The sequence below is a fragment of the Megalobrama amblycephala genome, linkage group LG22 (assembly GCF_018812025.1).
Source record: "Megalobrama amblycephala isolate DHTTF-2021 linkage group LG22, ASM1881202v1, whole genome shotgun sequence".
Classification (NCBI taxonomy): Eukaryota; Metazoa; Chordata; class Actinopteri; order Cypriniformes; family Xenocyprididae; genus Megalobrama; species Megalobrama amblycephala.
Genome location: NC_063065.1, coordinates 10256820 through 10273600, shown reverse-complemented (window position 1 = coordinate 10273600; position 16781 = coordinate 10256820). Strand labels below are relative to the sequence as shown.

The following is a 16781-nucleotide window of genomic DNA, read 5'->3' as shown; positions in this document are numbered from 1 at the left end:
CATTAGATATTGTTGTATAAAATCGATATTTTATTTTCTTGGTGCACAAAAAGTATTCTTGTTGCTTCATAACATTAAGGTTGAACCACTGTAGTCACATGAACTGTTTTAAATATGTCTTAAGTAGTAATTTTAACCAAGACTCCGGGACGTGTGAGGAGTCACCTGTCAATTGCGTCATACCTGCATTACCCTCGCTTTCCGGTTTTATTTTGTAGAAATCATGGAAACACCAAAGACGCTTTAATATATTACACGTTTTAATAGACAAGGGAACAACTGTTTGTTTACATTTATAGACAGAAAACTAATTGTTGTTATATAGCTCAACACGTTTAGTCTTATTGATTAAATCTAATTTTCTTGATTTTTTTTGTTTTGTTTTTGTTTTTTGTGAGTAATATGCTTTACCATGCCTCAGAGAAAAACACTATTTTGTGAAGTAACTAACATAGCATTTATCAGATGCAGCTTTATTTTTAGTTACAGTAATACAAAATCATACAATACGTTTTAAAATGACTTTGCTTGACATTTATCAACACAAGCCATCCAGCATTTAATATGATATTCTAAAATCGATCAATCTTACTGCAGTGTGTCTCAAACAAGTGTCTCACAGCAGATGCCGAGCGAAAACACAGAGTAACGTTATAACATTTTCAACACACTCAAATGTATCTAATATGATAAACAGAGCTGCATTACTTCATACCATAGCCTCATACTCACGGCGGCGACTGTGACATAATAAAAGTTCTGATGCTCGCGGCGTGTGTCGCGCAATCGCTCCAGCGGCCTCGTTCAGCTCCCACAACACTCGGTCCTGCTCTGCTTCATACTACAGTCACGTTAATAATCACATCCATGAACATGCTTTCTTCCCGAGTCCTATCCCGATTATTTCCACCAACTGTGATGTGAAGACCACATCTCCCAAGATTTCGCGCTCAAACTTGGCGTTATCAAGGTACACCTTTGTTTTGTTAGCGACCTCTAGCGGACAGAAAATATTATATATTGCACCTTTTAATGACAGAATTTATTTTTGGATGAACTAACTCTTTAAGGCTTGTCAGTATATGGCCACTCTTATGATTGGCTAACATCATTGCACAGGAAACAGTTGGCCAATACAGTTGGCTGCTTCATCTTTCATTGAAAGTTTCTATGTGAATTCTCCATTACAGTGTGCCTCGTTTACGAAATGCTCTGAACAAACATATAATTCTCTGACTCGATCCGGGGTGCCATTAAAATAAACCATCAACTTGTTTCTGACGCTAGGATCTTTCTGAAGTCTGTTGGGTGGTTACATATTTGCCAAGTTTAAAAGATCATATCCCCAAGTCTATGATATTCTGGTCTTATTAAATTCAACAGTGCTCCTCTCCTCAACAAGCCACATGATTTGAGGTGTCATTCATGTCTGAGTCTGTGTAGCATAAATGATGCTGGATGTGAAATATGTCAAAGTAGTGTTGGGCGGTATGACCAAAAATTTATATCATGGTATTTTTCAAAATTATATCGGTTTCACGGTATATGGCGGTATTTTTTTCCCCTATGCATGACCAGGCGTTAACCACATTTTCTACTGATTGAGAGAGGAAATACTGTAGTAGATTGACTAGAATGCCCTGTTTTACTGTCATGATGAGTGAATATTAGAGTGAATATAGAAAATTCCACACTAGAGTTAATACAGGTTTACAAAGCCCCACAAAATGATGCTGTGGGGAGACAACAACCAATAAAACACAGACCTGCAACACACTCATTACAGACACATGAATATTAAAATATGACCATGGAGACAGAAAAAAAAAGAGTTGAGGGCACCTTAAGCATTTTAAAAATCTAACTCTATATAACAACAAACTGCCAAAATGAGGGAGAAACGCGGAAGAACATTTAAACTGTCTAAGGATATTTTCAGTACATTTAAGAGCACATATAGTCTCTGAACAAATGACACGTAAGTTTAACAGAAAGAATAAAGCAGTTAAATTTTTGCCCATTCTTCTTTGAATTGTCAGTCTATTTATTAACTTACATCGTCTTCTGTGTAGCAGAATAATCCATCGTGTCATCGCGGTCGTGATCAGACGTACAATTAAGTGTCCTTTGCATAACATTACATTCAATTTGAAGAAGACGTGATGAAATATGTGCACATACACGCTGCTGGTTCATGTTTAGAGCACTAGAATATATGAAATGGGTCCATAAAAAAACTTAGACCGGAGTGAGCGTGTTTATATCTGATATATATAATCCATGTGGAGAACGTTGCTAATCTCATCAAGGCGCTCCGCGCAGAAACCGCTCTATCTCGCGCGCCGCATGTAGTTTGAATTCTCTGCTGTAATCAATGGCTGAGTCCGAAATCGCCCCCTATAACCTCAAATAGGGCATTATTTGAGGGGACAGCCATTTGTAGTGGTGTCTGAAACCATAGTGGACGTTATTGAGTGCACTCATTCAATCTCACATTGCACCGCAATAACGAGTGTACAGCCGATGTACACACAACGGCTGTCCGAATTCACTCACTAGTTTTCATTCACTCTTGCAAGTGAACAATATAAGTGGATAACGTAGGGAATAGGCTTTAGTGGGTGATTTCGGACTTACCATAGGCTGTGATGCAATCTCAGCTGTGCTCTCACTTCAGTGCAACAGTGAAACGGGACGCTCTCAAACAGTGATGCTGCGCCACGTTCCGAACATTGGTTAAGCGACACATACCGGTATTGCGGTATCATCAAAATTCATATCATAACAAAAATACCGGTATTCGGTATGAACCGGTATACCGCCCAGCACTATGTCAAAGCTCAAACCCCTAACCCTTTAAGTAAATGCAATAGTAGCGATGCTTGCCTTTTAAAGGTTCTTCCATGTCTATGAGAGACACTGTAATCACCCTGAATGTTGCGGCTTATTTTTGTTTTCCAATGTCAGGTGTTGCTTGGGCAGCTTAATTTGATCTAACAGCAGTTATTGTTGTGAAACCTGGATATAGTCTCTGGCATGTTGAATTTGTTATTGACTCGCAGTAAAAACCTCTACGTGTGAAAGCATCAATCACCTCCAAAACCAAGTGATATGTGTCAGATCCTCTTTTTAACCTGTCATGAGCAGCACTGCAACCTAAAGTGGTCTCACTGCAGGCACAGTGAAGGGTAATAATTGAAATTCCACTGACGTTCAGAGCAGATTTCTGCCGTTGTAATGATTTCAGCTGCCCTGGAGACATCTGCTACCATATATTAACACAAATGAGTGGAAAAACAAAGAAATTGTATGCATGCATGGGTGTTTGTGAGCGAGTGGTGGTATACAATGATAACACTATATTATTGTGCAGATGGTGCTTGTTTTCTGTGTCTTCAAAATATATTCATTGTGTGAAAATAATCAATGATTGCCATGAGACAACAATTCCATCATGATGCCTTTTTGTGAGTTGAGCTTGCTGTGTCTAATTTAATTGTTCAGGTTGGCCACTGTTGCATGCAGTTGGTCAGCCCTCCATTTATTATTTACTTGATCACCCTACATATTTTTACTTTAAAATTAAAAAGACTAATACTGTAATGAAGGAGGCAAATCTTCAGAAGAAAATCTTTAGTAACTTTATTGTTTTTCATTGGTATTTTTAGAAAAGATATTTTGCCGAAACTGCTTATTAATATTTGAAATGTTTTGTTCACCAAAATCAAGGTCAAGTGATGCAACCAACACAGAAAAAAACAGGAAATTATATCATAGTGAGAATCTAAAAATGACTGTGTGTCAAGATCAATGTCTTTTAAAACATCAAAAAAATTGTCAAAACAAGGTTATTTCAGGCTGTAAAATGTGTTTTGATTAGTGCTGTTAATCAATTAAACTTATTAATCAAACAGTTTTTTTTTAATTATTCGCACCTAACATTAAAATGTTAACTCTAATTATATTTTTATATTGTATAATTTCACATAGAAACAACAAAAATAAGATATATTTTAAATATTTACTTAATGGCATTTCTTTACTAAGTTCTATGAATGAAGGCCAGTATCACCGATACTAATACAGCTACTGATTTTTCTCAATTTCTGGGGTAATTATAGCCATTCACTTTTAATTTAAGTGAACTTCACATAAAACTAAAATAATAAATGTCACATTTAGCTATGCCTTTAATATAGCAGAGCTCAACGGATATTTCTGTTGGCTCAGTCGGGCCGGTTCTGAATTTTACCTGCTCTGCCAAAATATATTGATTAATCCTTATTAAAGCTACAAAAGTTATTCAGTCAAGAGTTGCAATTTGTTTAATTAAAGTTAATGACAGACAGCAGCAGGTTTATTAAGACCTGACACACATGGTGCGGATCTGACAGGCATCCGATGTCCTCGCAACTCTTTATGGTCATTTAAGACTTTTTAACTCGTTTAAGACTGCGCTTATGATGATACTTGCCAATTACGGGGATTTCAACATAATTTTGTGTGTTTCTGTCCATTCAAGCATGAAAGACAACTCAGTGCTGTCCTTGCACGCTGTCTGGAGCGGCTTTCTGTGTGCTCATTTCTTTCTTTTTTTTATGCAAACAGACAATTACAATATTTACAGATGAGAAATTAAATGCAAAATACAAATACAAAGACAAACAAAACATACATAACAGCCAGTAAGATTTGTGTGTGTGTGTGTGTGTTTGTATAACTGTAAGTGTAACTGGGTGTGGGAGTGGAAATGTATGAATAAAGGAGCATGTTGGGAAGTACAACAGACATAACCAGAGTAAAAAAAAAACAAATCAATGAAATAAAGAAAAAAAAACTAAATTTAATGACGACAATGATGATGATAATAATAGTATTACACAAAAAAACTAACTGGAGAATGGGGGATGAGGAGGGTGACAATAGCAATATTATTATTAATAATAATAATAATAATTATAATTATTAATAATAATAATAATAATAATAATAATAATAATGATGATGATAAATTCAATTAATAAGAAATGACAAATAGTAATAATAGTATTAGCAATAGTAGTAATGATAAACATATTAACATATATACTCATTTCATCCGGAATGAGGGGGAGGTTAAAGGATCAGGAAGAGGACAAATAAAAAATAATAGTAGTAGTTATAGCAATGATGATAATAATAATGGTAATTTTAATACAGCCATTAATAATAATGATAATAGTAGTAGTTGTAATAGCAATGATAATAATAATAATAATAGTAATAATATTAATAATGGTAATATTGATACGGCTATTAATGATAAGGTATTATAAAGCTGCCTCTGATCTTTTGTGCTCATTTCGGGTGAGTGAATACAAAGAGCTGCTTCACAGACATCGCACCAGTATATCTTTGAGTTCTCTTTTGCATCTTATCGCACTTGAATGGTTTTAAAGCACTTGAATGAATGATAACGTGGTCATATAATGTAACTCTAGCTAAAGGATACCAAGAAAAAGAGTTAATAATAAACATTTTTTTTTAATATGGTATAAAAGTTGTTCAAAACTACAGTATATGAAACCAACAGAAACACAAAATAGTACATTTCTAAAAATGGCAGATTTTAAAAAGAACATTTTAGAACATTTTCTTTATTCACGAATATTATGTATTATTGATCCATGTGTATTTGCTTGCCTGTTATAGACCACTTTTTACCTTTAGCTGCATGACAGTCATTCTGCTACTTTGTCTGCCTTGGGTCTATCTGCTTTTTTGTGCCCTACAGATATGGTTCCAGACCGAGGTGTGTATATTGGCAAGAAATCTATACTGCAGAATGTATTGTCTGCTAAGGGAGTGTGCTGTCGAAGCCTGCGCGTCAGTGAGTTTATATATACGTGTAAGTGTGTGCGCAGGCAAGCGGGTGCACCTCACCCGTGGAAAAAAAACTAATGCAGAAAAGTAGATTAGGAGCTCAAGGTGTGAGATTGGCTTTGCTTTATACAAGTCAGACTCTCCTCGGTGGTCCCAAGGAGGGATTGGCTTTAGCAAAGCTGATGTTGTGTCATTTCCCAGAAAAGCTGCCCGCCACAACCTGTGAGTCACCGAGTTGCTGACAAAAAAAGGAGCATTGTCCTTGTCGATGAGAGCTGACCTGTTTGGTTTACTCATTGCAGGAACTGTGACTGTAATCACACTTGCTAGGGCAACAAATAAATGAAGAAAACACTTTTTGTCATTTAGATCATATGTGTTGGTGTTTCCATGTTAAGAAAGGTCTAGCACTCATTTTATCTATATTGCCAATGTGGTTTTGATCAGAAAGGTTATATTTTATTTTTAAAAGGCACTTCATTATGAGTCAACCTAATATCATTTTGTGTTGCCCACACTGTTTCGTTTACATTTTTTTCACTCAGTGGCGAACAGGTACATTACCTCATCCTTTAACAAAGAAATATTGATGTTCTATTTCCTCTTTCAGTGCTGAGTTGCATTGAATAGCAGGATCCCTTTTAGTCACACTCCTACTTTTCTTTTAGTAATTGTTAGTGGTGCACTGATATTAAAAGTCTGGACCAAATCAATAAGCTGATAATTATTTAACTAATAAACTGATAAATGGCTCATATTTAAATGACAGTGCACTATTTTGTCTAAATAAATAAAAAATTAAACACTTAAATCTAAAATTGTTGAAAATGGTACAAGTAAATATAGGTATCACACTTATAATATACTATATTAAAAATGCATATTAATTTTGAGGTTTGCTAAAGTTTACTTGAACAATGTTGTGAAATTATTAGTGTATAACTTTAAAGGATTAGTTTACTTTAAAATGAAAATTTCCCCAAGCTTTACTCACCCTCAAGCCATCCTAGGTGTATATGACTTTCTTCTTTCTGATGAACACAATCAGAGTTATAATCAGTGCTTCCCACACATAGACTTTACTTGGGCGGGCCGCCAAGGTATATTAACTGCCGCCCAAGTATATTTGGAGACACATTTTTGCTTTTATTATTTTTATCCTCTTATACTTTATTATCCGCCCAAGATAATCCGTGATCGAATTAACTAGTGGAAAATCTCCCCTCGCCCTACGCGTTTCGTAACATTCCCACGTGCGCTGCAGAGATGCGGTGGATATTGCACAAAGAGCGCTGCATGTTGCAAAGTCACAAGGCGGCGTTGTTGCGCGTTCTATAGGCTCGCGCTTCAGTCTGCTTTAAAGTGATTCTCAATGAAAAGTGCAGATTTATGCCAAGCGATTGCTAATGAACGCAAGTTGATGAATTATGACAAAGTCTACTTCATGGCCTTTGTATTAAATGTTTTATACGATTGTAAGAATCTGAAGGATCAGCCTGCAATAGTACAGACATTTCAAAATAGTCCCGGTGTATTTTCGGTGTATTTCTTATAATTAAAAGTCACACGCTAAGTTTTTTCTTTTTCTTCTGGGCATTATTGGTATTTTGGTTACACAATAAATTGTATTTTATTTGATTTCCATTTAATTCATAGTAAATTAATTGTAGTCTCCCCCACAGGAAGAAAAGAGTAAGTGACGTTATTTGACACGCATATTATTCATTTTATAAATTTTACTAGTAAAATCTGTGTCCCATTCACTGAGAGAGACACTTTATGACATAGCAAGGAGAACATAGGAAAAGGAGAACCATTTAAAGGTGCCCTAGATTCAAAAATTTAATTTACCTCGGCATAGTTGAATAACGAGTTCAGTACATGGAAATGACATACAGTGAGTCTCAAACACCATTGTTTCCTCCTTCTTATATAAATCTCATTTGTTTAAACGACCTCCGAGGAACAGGCGAATCTCAACATAACACCGACTGTTACGTAACAGTCGGGCTCATTAATATGTACACCCCCAGTATTTGCATATGCCAGCTCATGTTCAAGGCATTAGACAAGGGCAGCCAGTATTAACGTCTGGATGTGCAGAGCTGAATCATCAGACTAGGTAAGCAAGCGAGAACAATAGTGAAAAATAGCAGATGGAGCGATAATAACTGACATGATCCATGATTACATGATATTTTTAGTGATATTTGTAAATTGTCTTTCTAAATGTTTCGTTAGCATGTTGCTAATGTACTGTTAAATGTGGTTAAAGTTACCATCGTTTATTACTGTATTCACGGAGACGAGACTGTCGTTATTTTCATTTTAAACACTTGCAGTCTGTATAATTCATAAACACAACTTCATTCTTTATAAATCTCTCCAATAGTGTGTAATGTTAGCTTTAGCCACGGAGCACTATCAAACTCATTCAGAATCAAATGTAAACATCCAAATAAATACTATAGACATGTTGCATGACGAACACTTTGTGTGAACTTTGTTTATGGTGTTTAAGGCAAGCACAAGCTCTTGGGGCGTGGAGCACGAGATTTAAAGGGGCCGCGTACCCTGAATCGGCGCATTTATAATGATAGGCAGTTAAAAAAATTAATAAAAAAAAAAACTATGGGGTTTTGAGCTGAAACTTCACAGACACATTCAGGGGGCACCTTAGACTTATATTACATCTTTTGAAAACATGTTCTTCGGCACCTTAAAATGCTATAATTTTGCATAATTTACAATGCATAATAATGCATAATATTAGTATATAATTAAATGTAATAGTATGCTATGTAATTAAAATGAATTTCAATAACTAAAAATACTGTTAAAAATCACACCATTATTGTACCGTGGGTAATAGGATGATTTTTCACCCGGCTACCACCCCAAGTATATTTCAAACCTGTGGGAAGCACTGTATAATAATAAATATCCTGACGCATCCAAGCTTTATAATGACAGTGAACGGGTCCAACGGGTATAAAGCTCAACAAAGTGCATCCATCCAAAGCAAAACGTATTCCACACGGCTCCGGGGGGTAATAAAGGCCTTCTGAAGCGAAGCGATGCGTTTGTGTATGAAAAATATCCATATTTAAAAAGTAAAATATCTAGCTTCTGCCAGACCGCCTTACGTATTAGGAAGAAAGTGTAACTGGCATCGCGTCAGTTAAGCTATTTCTGTAAGTTGTAAAGGGAAGGTGTAGGACGTAGCTTAAGCTTTTTGAACTGTGAGACGCATTACACTTTCTTGGTACATTGAATTTGGAAGGTGGTCTGGTGGAAGCTAGATATTTTACTTTATTGATTGATTAATTGATTAATCAGATAAAAAGACCAATTTTCTTTCCGATAGCAGCTCAGTCTGTTTCCTCCACTATTTTAGATGCATTTTGTCCACAGAAATGTATTGTTCAGTGCTGTAATTTGATGCGACTGGCTGAAGTTTTCTGTGCATGGTGGGCAGACACAACTAATCGATAATGACATTCGTTGTCAACGATTTTCATTATCGATTATTATTGATTTTATCGATTAGTTGTTGCAGCCCTAAATTATTGTCACTGACAACGTCACATGGACCACAAAATAGCTAGTATTGAGTTTCGCTGTGATAGACTGTGCCATTCCCTAACCCTTTTACAAACAGATGCAGTTTCACTTTAGTGCTGCTTATGTGTTCAATTACAATCAATGAGTTTTTTCTGCTCAACACTGTGATAGGGAAAAGCTTTCCACAAGTCATTAAGAGCTGCAGCTGGTGAGCCGTCCTCAGAATTCATGGAAAAGCGGGAAATACCCTACAATCCAGCTCACCTTGACTTGACTTTGTTTGGAGGGATGATGTAATATGTTGAAGGGAATGTACCATGAAAGCTGACTTCATTCCTGCCAAATGTCCACCCTTGAAGATAGCGGTGAATGTCAGATGACCGGAATCTTTTACATAATGATAGTCACTAAACTGAACTAATTTAACTACATGGTTAGTTTCCCATTTGCTTTTTTATTTGATTCCCACATGCTGTGGCTTTAAAAAAAAAAAAACCTGAGATAGTTGTCAAGTCAAGCCAAGTTGCACAGGCTTCAGCAAACGGCAGTTTGACAGAACGTCAGACCGATCTAGAGAGTTGGCGTCAAGCGTGTGTGGCATGAATGGCAGGTTGTGCGGTGGGTGCACGGGTAAGTGGGCCGCTCTCGTGCTGTGTGGAGTGACCGAGCAGATGGGCTGGAGAGTTGGCAGTTGGTGCCAGACGCAGCTAGGGCAGAGGGGTTTAGTGAGATGCTCTCCGCCATGTTGGAGGGCCACCTGCTTTTTGGCAGCACGTCAGTCCCTCGGTGCTTAAATGTGTTTATAGCAGCCGCAAGGTCAGTGTGTATGCGTGTGTTCCTTTTTAAATGGATTTTGAGATGCCAAGTTGGAGATGTGATGGTACATATCCCTCAAAAAATCTAAAGAGATGCACACAATGCAATGATCCTACCTTGAAAAGAACACACAGTTGATGCTGGCACAGCATCAGCATGTAACTTAATTATCTTAATAAAGATTTTTCTGCATTTGTTTGTCAAGCACTAGTTCTTAAACACTGTTAAAAAAAAAAAAAAATGTGTGTATATATATATATATATATATATATATATATATATATATATATATATATATATATATATATATATATATATATATAGTGCTGCCTTAAAAATTATTTAAGTTTTTAAATTTAAGTTTAGTAAGCTTGAAGTTGTACTAAGTGACAACTATTAGATATTTGAGTTGACTAAACTTAAAATTTTAAGGCAGCACGAACACTTTAATTTGACCCAACAATTTTTTTTTTTTTTTAAAAAAAGTCAGTTTAGCTACTTATATTTTTTAAAATTTTTGTTCTTGTTCTGAATACTGTTAAATTGAAAGGATTTGTCATGGAATGAGGGGAATTAAAATAATAAATATTCTTTTACCAGTATTTTACATTTTTTCTTAATGTAATAAAACGCGACACAGCTCATCTGTTTTTTGTTTTGTTTTGTTTTTTCTTTCAAAAATGCAATTTTATGTGTAGTGAATTTTTTTAACCATGCAGCAAACTTTTTTAAAATTTCTTTAAAAGGACTTAAATTACTTTTTAAACCATTTAACTGATGGTGTTAATCAGTCAAAATTCTTACTGTCGGTTAATGGTTAACCAGTTAATTATGAGCATCCCTAGTTTGTTTATGACTTGTTTATGAGCAGTTTTTTTATATTATATATTTATATTATAAAATATTTGATTGAAATATGATAATTTTTTACATATTTTTGGAATATCAGCCCATTATTGTTTTATGGGCCAAAATTTTTATTTCTGTGCATCTCTAATATAATACTGGCAGGTCTTTTTTCTTTAGTTTATCATTTAAAATGTTGTATGAATTTTTTGTACAGGATTAAACCAAGAGTTTGTAATCATTTCATTGGCAAATTGTTACTTTTTTCAATTGTTTTTTTTTTATTTATTTATTTTTTTTTTTATAAATAGAGTTCTTCCATCAAATAACCTTTCTCAAATGTGCTCTGAGATCTTTGGGATTTTGTGACTTGTGTGTTTTGTGCGCTGCTCTGCCCTGCTAGTGTGCACTGAGCATACGCCTTGGCTTGAGCTCTGGAAACTTACAGCAAACCCTTTTGTGTTTCTGTCAGGAGCCCAGACATTTTTCTGCGCTGACTGTTTCTTCAGAAACTCAGGGACCATGCAAGCCTTAGAAACAAAGAGGGAAATATAAAGAGCAATGAATGAGGCTTAGAGACAGAAAAGGATGCTTAAAGATATGCCAGGGAGAGGAGGTGTGTCTGAGTTTAGATTCCCACTGAGCCAAACTCCAGTAGTAACTGGTAACTGTGTGTATCATTGTAAAGGAATGCCTGTGAAGAGATTACCTCTTTTCAGTTTTGCACTATAAAAAGAATCTTTTATCAGAGACATTCTGTAATTTAACAAACATATAGGACACTAAGCTCACCCTAGATTCACTGCTATTTAATGTTTGCAACTTCAACCATTTGCAGTCTTTTTTGCTGGTATTGGATACAAGACAGCATCTTCAGTGTCAGTTTTCCATCACTGAAATAAGCATATTTGACAGTCCGATATGGACAGTTGCTTAAGAAACAAAATCTTAGAAAACAAGATGTTTTTACAGAATGACAGCTGAAGTAAATGTGAGTGATGCTATCTTAATCAGAACTTGCCATCATAACCTGTTCTGAGCATTTTTTTTTTTTGCATGTTTTATCCTTAGCCAGGCGGAAAACATAAGTCTGTTCACTTAGAAAAGTAGGAATGTCTCTGCAACAAGTGTCATGTTTTTCTCACTTTTTTGCACTGGGCTAAATTAACACAATGCAGAATTATAATATTGTCTTTATATGCATCATTATAACAATACATTGTAAAAAATAAGATATAGTCCATGACTAGCTGTGCATTAAACGATTTTAATGCACGACTTGGAGGCAAAGAACCACCCCACGCGGAGCTAGCTGTGGATTATTCAATTTATACAATAGTCATTTGCCAGCATTTACAACTTAAAGCTGTTATTGATGTTTGCAGCGCAATATTTGACCAGAAGGGTAAAAATTAGCGATGATTCACGATACTGGTTTCACGATTCGATTTTCTCACGTTTTTTTTTTTTTTTTAACAAAATGAGATTTAAATGAGAAACTGTCTTTTTATTATTTCTCAGACAAAATGCTGCATATTTCTTTACGAAATTGAAATATCTTTATAACAAAACTAAATAGAAATTTTAAAGGTGCCCTAGAACTTTTTTTTTAAAAGATGTAATATAAGTCTAAGGTGTTCCCTGAATGTGTCTGTGAAGTTTCAGCTCAAAATACCCCATAGATTTTTTTAAATTCATTTTTTTAAACTGCCTATTTTGAGGCATAATTAGAAATTAGCCGATTCAGGGTGTGTGGCCCTTTAAATCTCGTGCTCCACGCCCCAAGAGCTCGCGCTTGCCTTAAACAACATAAAAAAAGTTCAAACAGCTAATATAACCCTCAAAATGAATCTTTACTAAGTGTTCGTCATGCAGCATGTCTAATCGTGTAAGTACAGTGTTTATTTTGATGTTTACATTGATTCTGAATGAGTTTGAGGCTATGCTCCGTGGCTAACGGCTAATGCTACACTGTTGGAGAGATTTATAAAGAATGAAGTTGTGTTTATGAATTATACAGACTGCAAGTGTTTAAAAATGAAAAATAGCGACGGCTCTTGTCTCCGTGAATACAGTAAGAAACGATGGTAACTTTAACCACATTTAACAGTACATTAGCAACATGCTAACGAAACATTTAGAAAGACAATTTACAAATATCACTAAAAATATCATGTTATCATGAATCATGTCAGTTATTATTGCTCCATCTGCCATTTTTTGCTATTGTCCTTGCATTTTAATCACAATCCCAACAAAGATGCTATATACATGCAGCATGAGCAGTTTTTTTATTTAAATTAGATTGTATAATTTTTAACATTTGTAGCAAAAACAGAATGTTCAGACTTTAGCTTTGTAAAATTATGCTACATAAATCTTCATAACAGCAGAGGGGCTGCATGAGAACGGAAATTCACTGTCTGACAGCAGGTGCCGCTTATGGAATGGCGGCAATACAGTGCTTACATGGTTACCGCTGTAAACAAAGCAGCACTGTGCGCTACTATAAAATGCATTGTATGGAAGTAAGATAAAAGAAAATAACATCTAACTTTTCTGAACACAGTCAGTTTCCCTCAGCTATACATTCATATAAACCCCGCCGCCATATCGCGATTCCTTTAGCATCTCAACTTGAATCGTCACATGTTTTAATCGATTTTCAACTGGTTCCGGATGCATCGTTACATCCCTAGTAAAAATGATGTTATTTTCATCAGTCACGGCTCATTAGATCTAGCATTCTGTCTGATTTAAATCCGACACAGAGATAAAGTAGTACTTAAGATTACATTTATTTCAGTGAATGAATTATAACATTTATTTGAATTCATTATCGAGAGAGAGAGAGATGTAAGATGTGTGTGAATTACCTTAGTGTCTGATCAGCGTAGCGTGATATGACACAATTGAACATTTTACCTTGATTACAATTAAAGAACAATTATTTTTATTTTATTCTTTGCTTTTGTGTGTGTTTTTTTTTTTTTTTTGTGCCCTCATAGTTCACTGACAAGGTTTGTACTGTAAATATGCTTTTTTTATTACTATTACTATTAAAGGTTGGATATATTTTTTCCTAATTAAAGAGTCCTCTCACTTTCAGCAGTTATTTCAGCTGTGGTTCATAACATTTCTTACAGATTTCTGCTCATTGTAAATCAGATACAGATAAATTAGCACAGTAAGTTACATTTATTTGAATGCATTAATGAGGGCGATTGCATGCATGAATTTGTCATACCATCTCTCTATTCATTGTGAAGATTCATAAAGCTTCAAAGCTTAATGAAGCAGTGTTTTGAAATCGCCCATCACTAGATATTGTTGAATAAAGTTGTTATTTTGTTTTTTTTGGAACGAAATGAGGGTGAGTAATTAATAACAGAATTTTCATTTTTGGTTGAACTAACCCTTTAAGGGGAAAGTATTAACAGGATTAAAAACCGAAATAAACAACATGGGAAAATTTACGTCGGTTAGAGGTTCTGAATTTCGATTTCTATTACTTTTTGATTAATCGCCCAGCCCTAGTTCAGCATCTCTCTCTATTAACAACAGTGCTGTTTAACAATAAGTTTAATTACTTCAAAACCATTGATGTTACCCCCTCGTTGCTGAGACATAAAATGTAGCCATTCAGTAGCAAAGGTATTTTATTAATAAAAGTTGTGGGCCTGAATGTTTCTGTGTGTGTGCAATGCGATCTCTGAGTGACGTGTGCATCCGTGTGCTTCAGTGAAAACAGCGCGTTAATATACTGTAGAATGGTGATTAAATTGACTTGGAACTAGGCTACCTGTGCATTAAACGGTTTTACTGCACACTTTCCAGCCAATCAGAATCAAGGAAGACAGACCATGGTATAAATAGAAATATTTAACTACATGTGTTTTTTACTAAAACATTTAAATGTTTGAAAAATGGCAATTCATTAAAGATTTTTTGAGTAATGAGTCGTGAATCATTAGATCAGTGAGTTTTAAATCAGTTAATTGAAAATGACAGTTTGAATTATGAATCAGTTCAAACTGTCCTTTCCAGTGTTATTTATCAATACATTATAAGGCGTCATAGATAAAAGCTTGTCATGTCAACCACTTATAACTTCACTTGCTTTTAAAATCACATCCCATCAGCTACAGAAAGTGCTGTTTACTCAAGACTCATCGTTTCCAGCTAGGTAATTTAACATAATCACTACAAGAGCCATCAAGAGAGAAACTGTCTCTGCAGCACCATCGCTATATTTGGCTCATTTTTTTTTTTTTTTTACAGGCTGACAAAGATTGCTTCAATTTGTATAGCTATTTTCTGTGCAAATGTTCGTAACCTTTTCGCTGGCACTCTTGTAATTTGACCCCGTTAAGTTCAGGCCTCTTTCGCGCTTTGCTGAAGACTGTAATTGCTCTTCTTTCTGAGGCATCTCTAGGCGACTCGTCGATATTGTTGCGTGAAGCTGACAATTATAAATGAAGAAAAAAATAGATCTCATTGTCTTGCCTTTCATGTGTCAGACTATGAAAAACTGCTCTCAGATCAGCCTGTGGCTGCTGGTGACAGATTCACTGCCTGGCATTAAAAGTGCTCCGACTCTTCTTTGAAGAGCTCTGTGGTCGCTACCTTTAGCGCTCCCTCCACTTTTATCCTGCTCGATGTGGCTTAACAATGTCTCAAGGGCAACAGGGCACTGTCTGTCTTCAAAGCCAAGTGTCTCTCTCATCTGAAGAGTGACATGAATGACAGCGACTGGGAGATGATGGCTGTATTTGCTGTTGGCATTCAGACACACTGTATGGTCCATAATCATTTATTTACAGTTGGCCGTTGTGAAGAGAACTGCATTGTGACATAATGTGACAAATGTCTTAATAAAGTGGCCATAACACGAGGAATCAAATTTTCTGTTTTCAAAAAAAAAGGTTAATTGTGCTATGAAGTCATCCCAGGCTACATTTTTTTTTAAATTGAGACAGATGAATAGTACGGATATATTTGATTTAAAGACATATAAGCTCTCCACTTTCAAAGATCTAGTTTATAACCAAAGTATTTCCATAGGGCCTACATTTCTAATATATATGAGTGTACAAATCTTAATCATTAGTTTCAAAATAAATTTTAAATGCAGTTTTTTTTCTAAATATTAAAAAGTATTGATTTATACATTTATAATTTGTAATATTTGTAGAGGTCCTCTCTGTGACCTTTTCAATTTGACACTCTTAAAGCAGAACTAAGTAACTTTTTTTATCTTCATAAATAGTTTCTAAGTCCTTACGATGGTTAATTGACGTGTAGTGGTGTGTTTGAGGCGAGCACTAACCCCCTCTGGCACGTCTACGCCAAAAAACAGCACTTGCAAGTTGAGCTGCGCCGACCCGACACAATCTCGCCTCATGTTCACGTTCACGCGAGAGTGACAAAATGCTTTACGGTAATTCAAAAACAATGTATATATTATGACTTTATAAGACAATTTTGAAAATTACCCACCTCCATCGAGATTTCTTGTACTGTATTTGCAAAACTACTGCGCTGGTGAGCGTTGTAGTCGTTGTAGTCCAGAGCTGCGCTTGGAGTATTTACGACGCCGTGATTCACTGAAGGAACCTGTAGGGGGAGCTTCGCAAATCTTACTGAGTTCCGCTTTAACTCATGTATATATATAAAATATATTTTAGTAAATA

At 35.4% G+C, this 16781-nt stretch overlaps 1 protein-coding gene across 1 annotated transcript in view; it reads left to right on the top strand.

Moving 5' to 3' along the window:
- The window catches only part of map3k22 (mitogen-activated protein kinase kinase kinase 22), an 81729-nt gene that overhangs the window by 4126 nt on the left and 60822 nt on the right, over nucleotides 1-16781 (top strand). The window lies entirely within an intron of this gene.